At 44.8% G+C, this 20,297-nt stretch overlaps 2 protein-coding genes across 2 annotated transcripts in view; both read right to left on the bottom strand.

The window, feature by feature from the left end:
• Nucleotides 1–3,591, bottom strand: part of STEAP4 (STEAP4 metalloreductase) — a 30,658-nt gene extending 27,067 nt beyond the window's left edge. Inside the window, exon 1 of the mRNA XM_074943398.1 lies at nucleotides 3,271–3,591. The gene's annotated coding sequence lies outside the window, so the exon portion shown is untranslated. The remainder of the gene's footprint in view (nucleotides 1–3,270) is intronic.
• LOC141981921 (uncharacterized) overlaps nucleotides 1–20,297 on the bottom strand; it is a 108,277-nt gene that overhangs the window by 16,351 nt on the left and 71,629 nt on the right. The window lies entirely within an intron of this gene.

Raw genomic sequence — 20,297 nt, 5'->3', positions numbered from 1 at the left:
TGTGGATAAATGGATAGCGAGTCTCCCATGCAGGAACTGATCTTAAGCTGTTCCTTACATGCCCTCTACCACAAAACAGATTTTCAAGCCTAGCTACAACTAGGGTGCGTGTGTGTGTGTGTGATTTAAAATCCAGTGTTATAGTTAATTTTGAGATGGATTTTGTTGCATAAAGACCCCTGGCCTCACTTGAGAGCAGGATTTTTCTGTGTGTTTAGTGAATACAGCTTGAAATTTTTTGGCTGAAACTTTTCCTGTTGAAAAATGAGGTTTCATTGAAAACAATGTGTTTCTGTAGGAAAATATCACTTTTGATTTTTTTTCTTCTATTTTTGATGGGGAAATTTTGAAATGACATTTCAAATTGAAATTTTGTTTTAGTTTTGAAAGATAAAAAGAATTTGAAAGTTTTGCCCCCCCATCTCCATTGCCCTTCCTTTTTAGTGACTGAGTACAATAATACAAATAATGTCTAAGGCTGCCCTTTGTAGCGGGATGGTCACCCTGCTCCGGCCCTGAAGGGGGCCCTGGAGAGGGCTGCGGCTGGGAAAAGCTGAGTGAGTAGCTGACCACAGCTGTGGCCAGCTCAGTCAGGGCCCAGCTGGTCCTTATAAGAGGGCTGGGGGCTAGGAGCTGAAGGAGTCTCATTCTAACCCTGAAGTAGGAAGGACGAGCGGCCTAGGAACAAGGTACCCAGCGCAGCGTCTCTTTAGCTCTGGAGAGAGAAGGAGCTGGCTGCCTGGGAGAGAAGGGTACCTGAGGCAGAGCAGTGCTGGGGAATAGGGCTGGGGAGCTCCAGCCTGGTAAACCCCCAGGCTGCTGGCCTTGTTAAAGGCCCAAAAAGGTACTGGGGCTGCAGAGGGGCAGCCTGGGGATAGGCAAGGCAGCAGGTCCTAACCCCTTGCCAATGATGAGTGGCCATTACACTGCAGTCTGCCCCAGTGAGCAGGGGTTAGATGATGACTGGCAGTAGCCATTGAGGCAAGGTGGGTTTAGAGGGTTGGGGGTTCCCCAGGGTGGGGAGACCCAGAGTGTGGGGGTACTGCTGGGGCAGCACTGCAGGATAAAAGTCACTGGGGTCTGTGATGGACATGGGGGCTAGTGGCAAGTGAGACACTGGCCTACAGAGGGTGCTCTGGGCTGGAAGAGCTAATTCTCAGGATGACCAGCAGGAGGTGCTGCACGGGTGAGTTGTCACATCGCTACATCCTCCCATATGTTTTCATTTTCCCCCTTTTCCTTTCCTCCCCCCCCCCCCCAACTTTTCAGAGCTTCTCCAACTTGGTAACTTTTGCAAAGTTTGAATTTCACTTTTCTGTTTGACAGTTGGTAACTTTTTTCCAAAGTTGGAGAAGTTTTGAAAAGTTAGAGTGGAAAAGGGAGTGTGGGTGGGAGCAGGGTAGGATGGTTCCTGGACATTGTTTGTTTTTTATTGCATTCAGTGACAAACAAGAATAAAGGAAGACAAAGTGTGTATGAGGAGGGATACCCTAAAACGGGAAAAAGCTAGTTTTCAAAAATAAAAATGAAATTAAAACTTGATTTCAAATTGAAATAAATCATGTCATCCAGAAAATTGCTTGAAAATCAAATGAAAAAATTCACATGAAATGTTTTTTCTACCATTTCTGTTAGTGAGTATGTTTTAGAGCTGCTCTCGCCTTCCATTTCGTCCTAAGACAATCTCAAAATTAACTAAGAAAAGGGATTTGGATAAAAAAAAGAGTAGGCTGAGCATGTACAGATCTACGATATCATCCGTTAAAGTACTCTGTAATGCTCCTGTGTATCACTAAGTGAGCTACTTTAGCCAGCTACGTGTCTTCTGTGTTCTAAGAAGGGAAGTAATTGGAACATTCTGTCTGGCCCACTGTTATACAAACATGTTAAGTACTTTTCACCCTGGAAGAAGAAAGTACTAGTAAACTTGATTTCACATAGACTATTGAAATATTTTGGTGCGGTAAGAGTACTTTTTTTTTTTTTTTTAGTTATTACAATTTCATGCAATTCTGAATCATTACTACCAACAAATCTGGGAACTTTGGAAAAGTCATATCTCAAAAAAATAAATTAACAAATTACAGCCTCAACAGAATGCATTGTTTTATAAAAGAACAAGAATCTGAAAAAAAATCTGCTGTACTTTGAGTGACATTTTATATGATTGCACGTTTACAGGGAATATGAAATTTTTCATATATCAAAGATAAGAATAGTTCTGACAGCCTCAAGTGGTCTCTGAATTAACAGTCTGGTACAAGTCATTGTTAAGGAAAAATCCTTTTCCTTCTGCAACAATGGAGACATTTGCTTATCAACCTATAAAATATACATTTTAAACACTAATACATTATTGGAACACTGATTTCTGAGCATAGAAACAATGAAGTCCATAGCTGAATCTGCACAAGGAAAAAGAAATTTGCAGTATCTAGCTATCCTTTCAACAACTGATGAGTTATAAGTACAGGATCAGGAAAATCAAATACCATGGGAATGGCACCTTAGAGACTAACCAATTTATTTGAGCATAAGTATGCACTTAATTTGAGCATAAGTATGCTTAAGTATGCATAATTTGAGCATAAGTATGCACTTATGCTCAAATAAATTGGTTAGTCTCTAAGGTGCCACAAGTACTCCTTTTCTTTTTGCGAATACAGACTAACACGGCTGTTACTCTGAAACATGGGAATGTCGTTGCTTTGATTGCTAAAATCCAAAACAAAATTTCTGGTATTGTAGTTACAAAGAAACTCTGCTTTTTTGGTCTAGTCAGTACTTTTTTAACAAAAGCAGTATTTCTGGGTGCTTTGCTTACTTCCTTTAAATATGACGAATACCTTTAAAAGGCTGAATAAACTTGGGATCAGATTTTGTGTTTTTAAAAATCTATGAACTCTGTAAGAGATTGAGCTGATTTCCTGTCCACCATTAATTTTTATCTTACAAAAAAAAGTCCCAACAAATCTCTGGTGCTGCCCCTGTCCATCACCTCTTCGCGAGGAACATTTTTTGTGAAAGGTGATTAAGAAAGAGAAGAAAGAGACAGGAAGCAAGCCATCCCTATGTATGTCACGGGGGAAAGTCAGGGCAAGCTCATTCGGGGCACTTTAGAAGTTTGAGTTCATGGCCATCTGAGTAGTGCAGACTTGGCAAAAATATAACTTGCCTCGGCTCAGAGAGAAAGGGCAGGGAGCAATTTGGCGAGCAGTCCCCCTCCGCTGGAGCTGCGGGAGGCGAGGGACATCTGAGAAACTTACTTACCTCCCCCGCCCGCGACTCTCGGTGAGGGATGATGCCTGCAGCAGGCAAACCAGCGCCTCCCCAGCCTGGATCGCGTCGCTGCGGAGCCGCGTCTCGCAGCTTGGAGCGGAGTGGAAGCATTTATCGAGCAGCGGGGATTGGGGGTGGGGGAGGAAGAGATTTGGCAAGTCTGTCCACTGTGCAGCGAGAATTTCCCGGCAGCGCCCCCGGGAAAGCCCCGCGGCTGTGCAGGGCGAGAGGGGTCATGCTGGCACCGCCACACGCCTGGCGCCCGGCCAGGTCTGGCGGGGCAGCGGGGTGCGGCTGCTGCACGAGCCGGGCCGGGCTGCGGACACAGCGCTGCAGGAGCCCCCCTGGGCCTTCCGGCCCCTGCGGCGGGGCCCTGCGCACGGGGCTGGCTCTGGGCCCAGGCCGGGAGGGGCAGCGCGTTGCTCTGGCTGATCGCGGCCGCCCGCCCGCGCTGGGGCAGGAGAGCGGCCCTGAAACTGGCCTAACTGGTGCCAAGGCGCGGCGGGGCTGGGCTCTGCCTGGGTCCTGAACAGGGCAAGTGACTTGGCGGCTTCAAAACGGCCTGAGCCCTGCCCCTCCCGCCCCAGCGCCAGGCACAGCCCCGGTGGGAACCTGAGCCTTTAAAAGTAGGGGTGGGCCCCCTGAGATGGGGCCTTGCATCCTCCCCAGACTCAGGGGAGCTACTCTCAGTTCCAGCCCTTCAGTGGCAGGATCTGCAGGTGTCTGTGGCCCACCCTGGCTGGAAGGCAGCAACAGTCACCTGTCAAGCCCCTTGCTGGGAAGCCTCACCATGGAGCCAGGAAGGTGCCGGAAGATAACCGCTAGTCGACTGGATTTGAGCAACAGGTTGTTTTCTGGGGGGCTTTAGCCCATAATTTCCCCCATGTAGGGGCCAAGCCTTCCAAATCTTCTCTGTAGCTGCCCCTGTGCTTTCTGGCAAGGCATTATATCAGAATAAGAAAAGGAGTACTTGTGGCACCTTAGAGACTAACCAATTTATTTGAGCATAAGCTTTTGTGAGCTACAGCTCACTTCATAGCTCATGCTCAAATAAATTGGTTAGTCTCTAAGGTGCCACAAGTACTCCTTTTCTTTTTGCGAATACAGACTAACACGGCTGTTACTCTGAAATATATCAGAATAGAGGCTTTGGTTTGTGAACATATACCAGTGATTTCTATATTGTTGGAATTTCCCAGTTATTACTATATGCAAGCTCCAGAAAGTTGGCTGGCTTTGGTCTGTTTCTTGCCCAATGATTTATTTGTAAAACTCCTAGATGGGAACTGTCCAGAGTGGCTGTGTTACGCAAATGTCCTGAAGCTGCAGATCCAAGAAAACAACATTTTGTAATGTGTCGAACAAATGATAATGCAGGTCAAAGACTAATATACAGAGAGTGTGGGGAGCTATCAAATGTTAAAAGCCAGGGAACAGCTCATTCTTTTGGAGAGAGGGGGTGACTTTTCTAGTTACCTTCCTCTAAATAAATCACTGGTCTTGCCCAACCTGGTCACTGACCCAGAACATAAAGGGTGTCACTGTTCTCTTTGGAGAAAGTACAGCATTTAAGAAGTAAGGGGGAGAGGAGAGGGACACAATTTTTTTTTTGTCAGAATCAAACTGACACAGTAAGGGAATGGACACCAATGATGTTTGAGTACTTTCCTGTTTGCTATAATAAGTACTTTGAAGCAGCATGCTATGCCAAACTCGCTCCCTTGGGATTCATGCCAATCACAAGACAATGAATTAGAGAGCTGGGAAGGGGAACAAGACACAGTCTAAACAGGGCAGACTGGGGGCAAAGGAACCAGAGAGCCAAGGTGGGTGAGGTAATACCTTTTACTGGACCAACTTTACCAACAGAAGTTGTTCCAGTAAAAGATATTACCTCATCCACCTTGTCTCTCTAATATCCTGGGACCAACAGGACTACGACAACAACACTGATAAATTGCCATTGCTGATGGCTAAATCTTCCAACAGCCATTGACCCGGTCTGTCTGAGGCTGTGGTTCTTGGTGGGAATGGGTGGGTTGTTCTGGAATGGCTCTGATAATTCCTGGAAAGGAGGAGTGTTCATAGGCACTTGTTCATCCATACCTATAGGGTGCCATAGTATTCTCCTACTCTTAACCATACATAAAGGCTAGTGGGGGAGATCATATGAAACTATGATCTGAGATAACATCAGTAAGTGGATGGCAAAATGCAGCACTACATGCAGCACTTTCAATTCTATTATTGCCTGTTTCTTGGCTATTAGGCTGTTTCTTTGCCAGCCAACTTTTTTTTCATTGGGATTAAAGACAACTGGTTAAAACTCAATGCAGCAAAGACTAACTAGTGGCCATTGGGGCATTCTATAGTCTTTGCTGTGTTGTGAGATGCTGCAGTGTGAGATACTCATTGGTGGTGGTTGCCCCTTAATCATAAGTCAGGTCTCCCAGTGGTGGAACAGCTGTGGAATTTGTCATCACCATTGATTTCTCTGTCAGCATATGACTATGTTGTGACCATAGGCAATAGTCATGCTTGATAAGTCTGTCTTACCTGGAAAATCCAATAGTTTTTCTTGGGATGTAGATCTTGCCCTAATCATACATACTTTTGTCACATCCAGGCTTGACTGCTGTGCTCCTGATTAGTCTTTCCTTGAAATTTATTCCAAGGCTACAACACTGGAGAACACGGGTGTTCTCTTGCTTCTTGGAATATGCCCTCTGCAGGCTACATTGGTTGCCAGTATGCTAAAGCATCCTAATCAAAATAACTGACACCCTAAACAAAAGTGATCTCTAGGTTTTACACAACCCCCTGAAATTATATTTCATGGTAGTTATGTATCTTGTCTGATGGGTAGTTTTAAAGTTGTGTGTGTGTTTTAATCTCAGGTGGAAACCAAAATACCTGTAACTGAAGTTTCACTAGAATAGCATCATCACCAGGAGGTCAAATGAAAGAAAATAATAGGCATAAAATATCGATAAAAATTCTTAAAATGTTTGGCAGGGGCAGAGTTAGGCTGTGAAGGTTGCCCTACCCTTGCTGGTGCAGAAAGGGACATTTTTGCAATGGGATGTGAGCTATTGTGTAGTTGTGATGGTGTCTGATACTGTAAGTGCTTTGTTCTGGAAGTTGCTGAGCATCATCACCAGACAATGACAGCAATGGGTGCAGAGCACCTCACAGATTCGGGCAAATTATTTTTGTTTTGTGACTGCATGTCCAACAGAATAGAGAGACTGAAATGAGAATGGCTATTTGGCTGACTTATTTCATAAAGACCTCTGAGCAGATAGTAAACTCTATCAGCTTCTTTCAGCCTAGACCAGACTTGAATAGTTGCTTAGGGGTGTCCCCTAAACCAGCGTTTCTCAACCTTTTTCTTTCTGAGGCCCCCCACAACGTGCTATAAAAACTCAAGGGCCCAGCACGGGAGGAGGGGAACTCGGGGCTCTGGGCTGGGGTGCTCAGGCATAGGTGTAGTTTGACTTCTATTCTGGGTGGGCAGGAGTCTATGGGGGTTGAGCCAGCTCCGCACAGCGGGGTCCAGGGAAGGAGCATCACCTACACCCCCTGACTCACCTAAGCTCTTGCATTGTAGTTTGGGGGGGCAACACCCCCATGTCCCCCCAACTCTGTCCATGAGCTCAGGGCTTCTGCCCTGCGGGGGGCACTGGGGATCGGGGCTTCAATCCCACGGCTCCTGGCTTCAGCCCCATGGGAGGTGCTGGGGCTCGGCCTCTGGGTTTTAGCCACAGAGCCCCGTGGCCCACCTGAAAGGGTGCATGGAGCCCCGTGGCCCACCTGTGGACCCCCTGTTGCAAACCGCTGCTATAAACTATCCTAACATATCTATCAATCTGGTCTTTTCCTACAGTTTATTCAGCAAGGTCCATGAGCCAAGGCTGGTGTTTTCTCCTCCTGTTTATACCTTTATTTGGATTTATGTCAATTCCACAAAGCAATACTATTGTGTTTGGATGGAGATACTATGGGATGTCTTGTGGAAAGCCAACCATCTCACTGTGGATTTGATGTCTGCCCTGTAGTTTCCTTCATAATAATTTTCTGAAACCAGCTCACTTGGTAGGACTCAGATATCGGACAGAAATTTTTAATGTATTATGACTTAATTATATTGGAGCAGGAGGCCACTTGGCAGCTTCCCCCCCTCAATATCTGTGCTTTATAAGTTCTCACAAATGTGTATTTCTGCTGCTGTAACAACAGTTAGTATTTTATGTTGTATATTTAGCAGCTTTGAAGCTAAAATGTAATGAATGAACTTAAGCTATAGTAAAAAAAAATAATTACATTTTGAACAAGATATATAATGAAAACCAGACCAGGCAATCAAACTAGAGATCTGTTGATTATGTACAGTACAGTATTTAGCTCACTGTCTGTAATCTATCCTGCTATCGACTCCTGGAAAATTCATTTTCAGTACTAGCCTTCTTGCTGGGAACTTCTGATACAAAGGAGTTAAAGGCTGAAATTTCATGAAAAACATCCTATTCTGATGCCAGTTCTTCCGGACCACATATGTTTTACATTTCCCTTTCTTTTGTTTACTGTTCTAAACAACTGAGGAACAAGCAGTAGGAACAGATGAAGATATAAGGTCAAATTCAATGCTAATGTAATTCCTTTGATGTCATTAGAGTTGTGCCAATTTCAATAGGACTGGTATATGATGTTATCTTTGTGATAAGTATCAGAGGGGTAGCCATGTTAGTCTGGATCTGTAAAAGCAGCAAAGAGTCCTGTGGCACCTTATAGACTAACAGATGTATTGGAGCATAAGCTTTCGTGGGTGAATACCCACTTCATCGGATGCATGTAGTGGAAATTTCCAGAGGCAGGTATAAATATACAAGCAAGAATCAGGCTAGGGATAACGAGGTTAGTTCAAATAGGGAGGATGAGGCCCTCTTCTAGCAGTTGAGGTGTGAACACCAAGGGAGGGGAAACTGCTTTTGTAGTTGGCTAGCCATTCCCAGTCTTTGTTTAATCCTGAGCTGATGGTGTCAAATTTGCAAATGAACTGAAGCTCAGCAGTTTCTCTTTGAAGTCTGGTCCTGAAGTTTTTTTGCTGCAGAATGGCTACCTTTAAATCTGCTATTGTGTGTCTCACTGAAGGACTGTCTGGATATGTGGACTCTCTACTCAGACCCTATGCCACCAGCACTCCCAGCTATCTCCGTGACACCAATTTCCTGAGAAAACTACCATGCGTTGGTGATCTTCCAGAAAACACCATCCTAGCCACCATGGAAGTAGAGGCTCTCTACACAAACATCCCACACACAGATGAAATACAAGCTGTCAGGAACAGTATCCCTGATGATGCCACAGCACAACTGGTTGCTGAGCTCTGTGACTTTATCCTCACGCACAATTATTTCAAATTTGGTGACAATATATACCTCCAGACCAGTGGCACCTCTATGGGCAGCCGCTTGGCCCCACAATATGCAAACATTTTTATGGCTGACTTGGAACAACGCTTCCTCAGCTCTCATCCACTCACGCCCCTTCTCTACCTATGCTACATTGATGACATCTTCATCATCTGGACCCATGGGAAGGAAACCCTGGAAGAACTCCACCACGATTTCAACAGCTTCCACCCAACCATCAACCTCAGCCTGGACCAATCTACATGGGAGGTCCACTTCCTAGACACCACGGTGCAAATAAGTGACAATCACGTTAACACTACCCTATACCAAAACCCACCGACCGCTATGCCTACCTTAATGCCTCCAGCTTCCATCCCGGACACACCACATGATCCATTGTCTACAGCCACGCACTGAGGTACAACCACATTTGCTCCAACCCCTGAGACAGAGACCAACACCTACAAGATCTTCTCCAAGCATTCTCAAAACTACGATACCCGCACGAGGAAATAAGGAAACAGATCAGCAGAGCCAGATGTGTACCCAGAAGCCTCCTGCTGTGAGACAAGCTCAAGAAAGAAACCAACAGAACTCCACTGGCCATCACATACAGTCCTCAGCTAAAACCTCTCCAACGCATCATCAGTGATCTACAACCCATCGTGGACAATGATCCCTCACTTTTACAGGCCTTGGGAGGCAGGCCAGTTCTCGCCCACAGACAACCCACCAACCTGAAGCATATTCTCATCAGCAATGACACACTGCACCATAGTAACTCTAACTCAGGAACCAATCCATGCAACAAACCTTGATGCCAACTCTGCCCACATATCTACACCAGCGACACCATCACAGGACCTAGCCAGATGAACCACACCATCACCGGTTCATTCACCTGCACGTCCACCAATTAATATATGCCATCACGTGCCAGCAATGCCCCTCTGCTATGTACATCGGCCAAACTGGACAGTTCCTACATAAAAGGATAAATGGACACAAATCAGATATTAGGAATGGCAATATACAAAAACCTGTAGGAGAACACTTCAATCTCCCTGGACACACAACAGCAGATTTAAGGGTAGCCATCCTGCAGCAAAAAAACTTCAGGACCAGACTTCAAAGAGAAACTGCTGAGCTTCAGTTCATTTGCAAATTTGACACCATCAGCTCAGGATTAAACAAAGACTGGGAATGGCTAGCCAACTACAAAAGCAGTTTCTTCTCCCTTCTGCTAGAAGAGGGCCTCATCCTCCCTGATTGAACTAACCTCGTTATCCCTAGCCTGATGCTTGCTTGTATATTTATACCTGCCTCTGGAAATTTCCGCTACATGCATCTGAAGAAGTGGGTATTCACCCACGAAAGCTTATGCTCCAATACGTCTGTTAGTCTATAAGGTGCCATAGGACTCTTTGCCATGTTTGTGATAGCACAATTAATTGCAGAGACAGATTGTAATGCATGGATAACTATGCATATTAAGACCATGCCAAAATGAACTATACTTAGATGGTAAATAACTTCTGATGACAGCATGATAAACTCCAGGATAGAGCTTGAGTGGTTTCTAATGTCATCAGACCTCTGAGAAGTGTCAAGTCACTTTCAGGATCTTTATGTGTTTAGTGTGTGGTGTAATTTAATTATGTCACAGATACATGTTTATTAAAATGGTTATGCAAAACTGTCCTTTGATTTTTTGAAATTACATTCAGGACGTTAGAGGAATACTACCTGTTCTCTTTTAAGTTTACAGTTCAATTTCAAGACAGATACTCACTGCTTTGTTTGTGCCATTGGAGGTGATTCAGCTAATTATCATACAAATGACAAGTTCATTTGAATACTGCAACCCTATTGTTAAATATTGTACAAGTTGTTCTGGGTTCTCTTAAAAATAATGTTTATGACCTTTCAGACATGAAATATAGTGATCAGATTACCAGAGCAGTGAAATAAATAATATCTAGCTCTTATTTAGTGCTTTTCATTAGTAGATCTCAAAATGTTTTATTTGCTAGTTGATTTAGGGATTACGAATTTCTCTCAAAATATATTCAGTGGAACTCTCAGGGGAACACCCTGCACCTCCATGTTCATCCTTATAATATGATTGTGTGGTATCCAATGCGAGGTTTGTCATGTCAGGTGTCTTCAGAAGGCTCATGATGCACTGAGCATTGTTGTTATAGTGATGTTATAGGTTGTAATTTCACGTATATAGTTATGAAGCTGAAAATGTGTCCTCCATAGCTTAAAACAAGTCCAGGCAAAACTTCTCCTGAAGCAGAGGGTCAGTTCACTCCTCATCAGGGCAGGTATGGGACAAACCCAGCCCAGCATCACAGGAACGAAGGACACTGGCCTAGGCAGCAACAAAGGATCTGTTGGACTCTTGAGTGAGTCACCCCTTCTTCCCTTGGTCAGTTTGGGACCACGATGAGGTAATGCTCACCTGACTCTGAAGTGGGGAAGGGCAAAGCCAAGAGGGAAGAAAGAACACGATAAAAGGGAGAGACGTTTTCCATGCTCTCTCTCTCTCTCTCTCTCTCCCCCATCTCCATATACAGACACCACCACCAAGTGACTGAAGCGCTGATCAAAGGGGAGAGACTGGCTGAAGGGCAACCAGCCAGCCTGTGCTGAGAAGCATCTAAGTTTGTAAGGGCACTGAAAGTGTTAAAATCAGCTTAGAATGTGTTTTGCTTTTATTTCAGTTGGTCAAATCAGACTTGTTCTGTTTTGACTTATAATCACTTAAAATCTATCTTTTGTCGTTAATAAATTTGTTCTACCTGAAGCAGTGTGTTTTGGTTTGAAGCGTGTCAGAGATTCACCTTGAGATAACAAGCCTGGTGCCTATCAATTTCTTGTTAAATTGATGAATTCATATAAGCTTGCAGCATCCAGCAGGCATAACTGGACACTGCAAGACGGAGGTTCCTAGGGTTGTGTCTGGGACCGGAGATATTGGCTAGTGTCATTTGGTTGCACAATCCAAGCAGTAGCTGGCCAAAAGTGCTCACTCATGTAGCTGTGAGCAGCTTACATGCCAGAGGCTGTGCGTAAACAACCCAGGAGTGGGGGTTCTCACAGCAGAGCAGGGTAAGGCTGGCTCCCAGAGTTGAGGATTGGAATGACCTAACAAATCACCAGTCCTAATAACACCAGGGGAATGTCACACCCTCCTTTAGTGATATGTTTTTTTGTCAGAAAAATTATTTGCTATAACCTGAGTTTCTCTATGATAGGAAAGGACCTGTCTGACAAAAGATCCCCTTCTCTACTACACCCCAAGTGTGATGTCAAGGCCTCTCTCCAGGACCTGCAGTTTCGGACATTAGCAAGCAGGGTTATGAACATGTTCTTTGGAAGGGCCCATCTTTTCTCACAGCAGGGGAGTAGCTGTAGCAAGGTGGGAACTAGGGATTCCTCCTTGCCCCCTCCTCCAGTGGGGGATTGCCAACTTCTCTGCTGTGTCTGAAAGGGAGAGGATGAAGATGATAATTCCAGTGAAATGCATCAATTATCCCCTGACTAGTAGACCACAGCTGCTGCATTCCAAAGGGATTAGTACAATGAAACCCAATTATGGACTTCTTCACTGCATGCAGAGTTTATAGATTTCAAGGTCAGAAGGGTCCGTTATCATCATCCATCATCATCATGTATAACACACAAGAACGCCCCCAAAATAATTCCTAGAGCAGATCTCTTAGAAAAGCATCCATTCCCAATTTTAAAAATGGTCAGTGATGGAGAATCCCCCATGTCCCTTTGTAAATTGTTTCAATGGTTAATTATCCTCACTGTCACGAATTTACACCTTTATTTCCCTGTCTGAATTTGTCTAGCTTCAACTTCTAGCCATTGGATCATGTTAAGTTTTTCTCTGTTAGGTTGAAGAGCCCATGGTTAAATATTTGTTCCCCATGTAGATACTTACAGACTGTGATCAAGTCTCCCCTTAACCTCTTTGTTAGACTCAGCTAAATTGAGCTCTTTATCACCAAGGCATAATTTCTAATCCTTTAATTATTCATGTGGTTCTTCTCTGAACCTTTTCCAATTTATCAACATCCTTCTTTAATTGTGGGCATCAGAACTGAATACAGTAGTCCAGTAGTGGTTGCACCAGTGCCAAATAGAGGTAAAATACGTGTTTGTTAGACCGGGTGATTGGTACCCATATCTGAGCAATTGGGTTAGCCTAGCCTGGGTGTGAGCAGCAATACTGCAAAGCCATACCCACCTGAGTTACAGCAACCTCACTGGTGCTGCACTCACCCAGGTGTGTTGCTGTGATGTCTGGGAACACATCCCATGGTTCTTTGTGCTGCTCTGTGAGTCTTTCTTCCCAGTGAATTGTGGAAGAATTTGTCTGTTCTTCTGGAGACGTGGGGGGACAGGGGGATTGTGGGGAGGCCTTGGAGGACAATCAGCACTGGATTCCCTGCATTCTCACTGCAAAGTAGGCAGGTTACCAACCCAAGTGAAAGCAGATAGACATTGTTCAACCCAGTCTAGCAGGCATTGCAAGGGTACAGGCTACAGCCCAGGTTCTGCTTTCGCCTTAGGCTGGTAACCCACCCATTTTGCAGTGAGGACCCAGGCTAAATCACCCAAACGCAGATTGTTCTCCAGTGTCTTCCCAGGATTTCCCCTATGTGTCCATAAGGACAAACATGTTCACCCACAATTCACTGGGAAAGAATCATGGCATTTGTCCCTAGAGGTCCTAGCAATACACATGGGGAGTGCAGAACCAGTGAAGATGCAGTAACTTGAATCTGGCTCTGCAGTGTGGCTGCTCACACCTGAACTAAGCTAATTCAGGTACTCAGATCCAGGTGCCTATTGCCTGTGTTAACTCTACAGAGAATGCATAGCCCGAGTGCTGTAAGCCTTGTCTTCCTAAAGCTAGTATTTTGCAATAATTTTTCTTGTAACTGTTGCTGTTCAGTAGCTTCAAAAGCCCATACTTGCTAAGTTACTTGCTGAGTTTTCAAATTTCATCAGTGGTCAGGCACACATTCAACGTGGATTGAAGTGTACATTTGTATAAATGTTCTGCTGTATACTCCTAGGAGATGGGTTGTGCCACTCCATACTTTCCCCAAAAGCTCCTGTGTCTGACCTTGACTTTGTAATGCACATTTTCCCCTTGACAACTCTTCTCCCCACCTTTTCCTCTTCCTCCATCTTCCTATCCTCACAGTATCCACCACCTTCTGCTCCACTCTTCTTTTCTCTTCCCTCTTTTTCTTCTCAGTTGTTTTATTTGATTTATTTCATTCTTTCCAAGTTCTCTGTCTCTGTTCCCATTACCTTAGGTGCAGCCTTTCCTGCTTCTTGCTCTGAGCTGACATTCCACTCACATGAAATACATTTTTCTGGAGGCAGGATTTACAGCTACTGCAATGTGACGGGAATTAGAGGTCCTTCAAGAATAGCCGAGGATGCACAATTTAAGATAGCATAATCAATATTTGACTGGTCACCGTATCCTGGGAATGTGCTGAAAGCAGTCTAGGTATATCCTTATTCTTATGATGAGAAGAAGGGTAGCTTGTGCCCAGTTCTTTAGGAGATTCATGAACCTTCTATCCCCTGTCCAGTGGAATTAATACCTATGGTATTTGGACTTGGTAAAAGGTAAACATTCCAGAAAATTCAAACATTGGATACTAGGGGTGTATGGGTGGAGATGATGGTTTCAGAAGCTCAAACATTGAGACACATTACAGTAAAGTTTCAGCAGTCCTGTTTACTGACTGGTGTCTCTGTTACAATCAGGCATTTAATTTCATAATCATGTCCCAAAACACTTCCTGTTAGTGCTTAGGGTTAAATCCTGAGTGGTTACATATTCTTCCGCATGTGCATCGCTCTAATACAGTCTCCTTTATTACATCAATTTGATCCCTCCCCCCACATCCTGTTCTTTTTTAGCATGGTAGGAAGTCACAAGTCTCTAAATGTAATTGGCCTCATAAGGATTTGTGAGGCATCTGCACCAGAATGACTAGATCCAGGAAAGAGAAGTCACCCACTGGACTAATTTTAGTAATGTGAGAACTTTTTTTTTTTTTTGGTGACCAAAATTATGGACTAGGGAACAGAACCATCGCCTGTGGGAATGGACGCCTACAAAGCCACACTTATGTCAACAATCTGCTGTTAACATCACAGGAAGTTACTTGAGGAAAAACAGATCTGTCTGAAGTAATGATCCTTGACTGGCTCCTTTAGATGCAACTGTAATACATATACATAATCATAAATAGCATGAGTACAGGCAGACCCAAACAGTCTTCGGAGAGGGCCAGCTCTTCCGTGCCCATTGTGAAACCCGAAGGGGAGGCTTCTTCAGAGGCCATTTCTACAATAATATGCTCACTGAGACTGCCCATCCATCATCCTGCTTCCCTATCTTGCAGAAAAAGCTCCAGGGCCACCCCCTTCCCCCTGGGGAACCCCAGGGACTCCCACAAATTCTGTGTTACCAGCATGAGGACAGGACTATCCACACAGTAGTCCAGGAACTCTGCAGCAGCAGTAGCCTTCTATGTCCCCGCTAGCTCTTGGGCAATGTGATTCAATTGAAGCTTTTCAACCAGGGACTTTACCTGCCTGTGGCTGCCCCTGCGGAACCAAAGGGAGCTCTGTGGGGAAAAAAATACAGCCACAGATTGGTTTATCTTTTCTGATTAAAGCAACTGGAGGGGATGCCAAGTGCATCCCTCCATGCCTCCTCCTAGCCTGCCTCAACTTAATTTCCTCCTCCAGTGTTAACCCAGACTCAGAAAGTGGAGGGAGAGGGGGGTGTTGCTGTTAAGGTTGCTGAGCCAGCCCTTATGTGCAGAGGTGTGAAGGGGAATACGTGAGGGCCCCTTTGTGCTGATTTTGGGTGGAAGAGGGTGATCAAGGCCACCAAAAGCAACTCAGAGCAGGCAAATTGTAAGAGAACCTGGGAATGCAGAAAACAAAAGCCAGGATAGAGTGCTTACCCTCTTTCCAGCATGCTCACCTTCCAAAGAAAACCATAGACAATACAATAAGGGAAAGGACAAACAAATAATTCGGTTCTCTGCAACAAGGAGCATTGCAAACCTTCTTGTAACACTGTCCAATAATCCATCAATTATCTTCTCCCAGCAATTCTACCGCTCAGTGAGGGAGAGTATTGAAACCAACTATACTCCCATCAGTTATCATAAAGATCGAGTTCAAAACCACAAAAAGAAAAACAAATTCAGAACTGCAGGAAGATGCATACAAATTTTATTTTCAGATTCTACTATGTTGTATTATATATAGGCTCTTGTATCACACTCATCACTAGTGTATCTGAGCACTTTCCAGTAGGCATTAAGCAATGTGACTAACATCTGTTAATCATGCTTTGTTTTCTCTCTCATCCTTTCCCAGGGGGAAAATTCTGTGTACAGTGTAACTTTTCGGTAGGATTTTTTAAAAAAATACGTACACACTGTTATGTGTCTATACTGTAGAAGGCAGGGTCAAAGAAGTGTGCCTTGTGCTTAGAGCCAAAGATGGTGAGTTTCATGGTCATTTTAGTTTCTATGGGAGTTTGTTCCACAGTCTAAGAGCAGCCTCCGAGAAAGCTGTCTCCTGGACAGACACGATTTATTCTTGTGGTGGAAAGTTCCATTGTGCCAGAGAAGCAGAGTTGCTGACCAGAAACTTCGTCCTGCAGCTGTTAGATATGCTGGGCCCAGGCGATTGAGAACCTTCAGGTTAAGGGCTGAGACTGAACTTGACTCAATAATATTCTATGGGAAATCAGTGCAGAGAATGGAGGACAGGTTTGATGTGCTCATGGTAGCCCATGTGGCTGAGGAGATGTATTACTGTTCTGAATTAGCTGGAGTATCTTAAGGGCAGATGCCTTCGTGCTGCATTGTAGTTGTCCATCCATAATCTACCAGGGTGGTGGGTGTGATTCATTTCTTGTATGTGGTGGGCTGCAATGCTTCTACTAGCAGGTCAGGCTTCTGTACTGCATATGGAGTGGACACAGAGCTTCCTTCTTAGAGAAATCCACACCAGATGTGTTCACTAAAGATCTTTAATGTTCTGCCTGGTATGACTGAGGTTAGCTTAAATAATATATGTTGCACACAGCACCACCTATTGACTGAACTACATAATATAGTTTAACTTTCCATTACATCTCCTCCTTTTAAGTCCTATATTCCTAACATGTACAAAATTTACACTGTCTTTGAAATTCAGTATGTCTCAGTCTGTTAAACTTCTCTGAATTGTACTGGTTTTCTAATTACACATCCTGAATGCATAACAACTTGGTGATCTGGCTAGCCATTAGTGGCAATGACAGGCTATGGTCGGTTTGGAGTCCCTTGAATCTTCTTCTTGTTCTGTATCTGCCTCCTGTGGGGTTTTCTTTGTCGGTTGTTCTTTCTGAGGAACAAACTGTAGATGTTGAACACTCACTGTCAGTCTCGGTCACACATGATCTGGGCAATTAATTCTTTTTCTTTACGACAGCTGGAGTTCTCCTTTTCCTCCCTCCAGTTTGACATGAACACAGTCACCAGGTTCTAGACCCAGCAATTCTCCAACTGAGTGACATCTGTTGTAAAAGTGTTTGTAATTTCTTTTTCCTTTTTTATCCAATTTGGCCAGTCTCTTCATGTCTGGCCACTTTGGAGACAGAACTCGTGTTCAACTTTGGAAAAGAACCTGAGTTGTCTTCCCATCAGGAGTTGTGCTAGACTATATCCAGTAGCTGCTGGTGGTGTTTCTCTGTAGCTCAGAAGAGCAAGGAATGGATCTTCTTGCTGTAGGATTTTCTTGACCCTCTGTGCAGCTCTCTCAGGCTCTCTATTCATTTGTGGGTACCGTGGGCTGCCAGTAACATGATCAAAATCATATATCATTGGAATTACTTAAATTCTGCTGCAGTGAGTTGTGGTCTGTTGTCCATCACTAGTTGTTCTGGAATATCAACATGAATAAAAATGCACTTCTGCTCCTCGATAACACTGCAACATAATATGTCTTTTAAGTATATTATTTCTATATACCTGGAAAAATAGTCCATTACAACCAGGCAATGATGTCCTCTGAATTCACATAAAGCTAGTCTTGTCCAAGTTCTGTGTGGTAGAGGTGCTGTTAAAAGTTCTTTGTGTTGTGTTGGTCTGTTAGTTCTGCAATGTTCAGATGCAGATACTTTATTCTTTATGTCCTTGCTGATACTCAGCCACCACCAGGGGTGGTACTGGGAGTGGGGGTGGGGAGGGAAGAGGACTTGCAGGGGCTATAGCCATCCCAAAATTTGCCTTAGCCTCCCCCACTCCCCATAGCAGCTGCCACACTGTAGCCGCCCAGCTCTGAAGACAGAGTAGAAAGAGTGGCTGCTGGCAGCAGTGGAGAATTAAGCCCAGGCAGGGGGCCAGGGTGCCTGAGAGCAGCCTGTGGCCCGTGTCCCTGACCACAGGGGCGTACCACCCAGGGTAGGTGGAGAGTCTGTGGCTCCCCACAGTGGCCCTGACTGACCCACTCCAGACTGGGCTCCTGGGCCCTGCTCCCTACAATCACTGCTCCCAAAGGCTCTGCCGGCCCTGGAGCCAGTCCCCTTGCCAGGGCAACTCTTACTGTCTGTGAGCAGGCAGAACCCCCCACTGCCTGGCTCTGGCTTCCAACCTAAGGGTGTGGCCTCATGGCAAATGCAGGGTGGAGGAGAGAGTACATCCACCCCAATTTTCTGTCTGCCCCACCTCAGCCCCCCCAAACACAAACACTGGGAAGAGGCTGGCTTTGTGTCTGACCTGCTCATGGCATTTAGTTAATCTTTGGTGTCCTTCATGGATGAGATTTAGTATTTCTCTTCTTATTTCATTTGGAATGACAATGCAATCATCTTTAATCATGAGTCCATTTGACTTGCTTAATTGTCCATGTGCCACAAAGTAGTCTTTTGTCACTTTCTTAGTGTCCTTTAGATAATGTGACAAAGTTCCTCCTCTACTTTGGTGGGTCTTGCACTTGTTGGTGGATTTGCTTGCCTTGGAGCGTCACAGCAGCCCTTAGTTTGGCCATTCGCATGAACCCACAGTCCAGGTCAACTCCTCCTGTGTCTGACCAGGAGTTGGGAGGTTTGGGAAGAACCCGGGCTCGCCCTCTACTCTGGGTTCCAGCCCAGGGCCCTGTGGAATGCAGCTGTCTAGAGTGCCTCTTGGAACAGCTGTGCGACAGCTACAACTCCCTGGGCTACTTCCCCATGACCTCCTCCCAACATCTTCTTTATCCTCACCATAGGACCTTCCTCCTGGTGTCTGATAATGCTTGTACTCCTCAGTCCTCCAACAGTCCGCGTTCTCACTCTCAGCTCCTAGTGCCTCTTGCTCCCAGCTCCTTACACACACACCACAAACTGAAGTGAGCTCCTTTTTAAACCCAGGTGCCCTGATTAGCCTGCCTTAATTGATTCTAGCAGCTTCTTGATTGGCTGTAGGTGTTCTAATCAGCCTGTCTGTCTTAATTGTCTCCAGAAGGTTCCTGATTGTTCTGGAACCTTCCCTGTTACCTTACCCACGGAAAAGGGACCTACTTAACCTGGGGCTAACATATCTGCCTTCTATTACTCTCCTGTAGCCATCTGGCTCGACCCTGTCACAATAAGTATGGCCCTAATGTTACTTAGAACTTCCTGAAGTGGTGTGTCTGCTGATGTTGCTTTTTGTGGCTGGTGTAGTCTCTTTTCTGATGCTGGTCTGTGTGCATCCACATATGCCTTTACGTCACTTTTGAGTTCATGGGTAGTTGAGTGCGATACTGGACTCCATGACAGAGTGTCTGTTACTACCAGATTTCTCCCCAGGAACATATTTAGCAATTAGGTTAAATTGCACTAACCCTTTATCAATAGACTTTGGCACCTTGGCAATGGATTAACAATGTATGTGGATACCTTCCACCAAAACAGATGTGACTGTATGGCTATGTCTAGACTGGAGCTGGGGATGTGAATCGCAGCTCGCATAGATATACCCAGACTCACTCTGCTCAAGCTAAAAGTAGCATGTAGCTGGGGTAGCATGGGTGGTGGCTCAGGCTAGTCACTCCATGCAAGTACTTCCCTGGACCCCCCGCATATGTACTTGGAAAGCTAGCCTGAGAGGCTGCCTGTGATAGCCTTGCCACGCTGCTCTTTTTAGCATGCAAATTTGAGCAGAGAGCGCATGGGTACATCTATGCAAGCTGGGAATCACACCCCAGCTCCCAGTGTACAGGTAACCAATGCAAAGCTGATAAAACTGAATATCTTTTTTATTAGTTATTGTGGGTTTGAACTTCTAAGTGTCTTTCCCCTTTGGTTCTTGTGTATCATTCAGAATAAGTGTCTGTTGGAATTTCCTAGCAGACATCAACTAGGAATCAAAATGCAGCTTATTTTTGGCTCTAATTCCTGCTTTTGGCCTGTTATACCCCATTCCCCATAAACCACTTCACCATCTAGTGTGATTTTAAAGGGTAGATGTGCAAAAGTAGTGAAACATTTTCATTAAAATTAGTGCATATTTTTCAGCCGTTTGTTTT

Source organism: Natator depressus, chromosome 2 (genome assembly GCF_965152275.1).
Source record: "Natator depressus isolate rNatDep1 chromosome 2, rNatDep2.hap1, whole genome shotgun sequence".
Classification (NCBI taxonomy): Eukaryota; Metazoa; Chordata; order Testudines; family Cheloniidae; genus Natator; species Natator depressus.
This window is presented reverse-complemented; position numbering and strand designations above follow the sequence as displayed.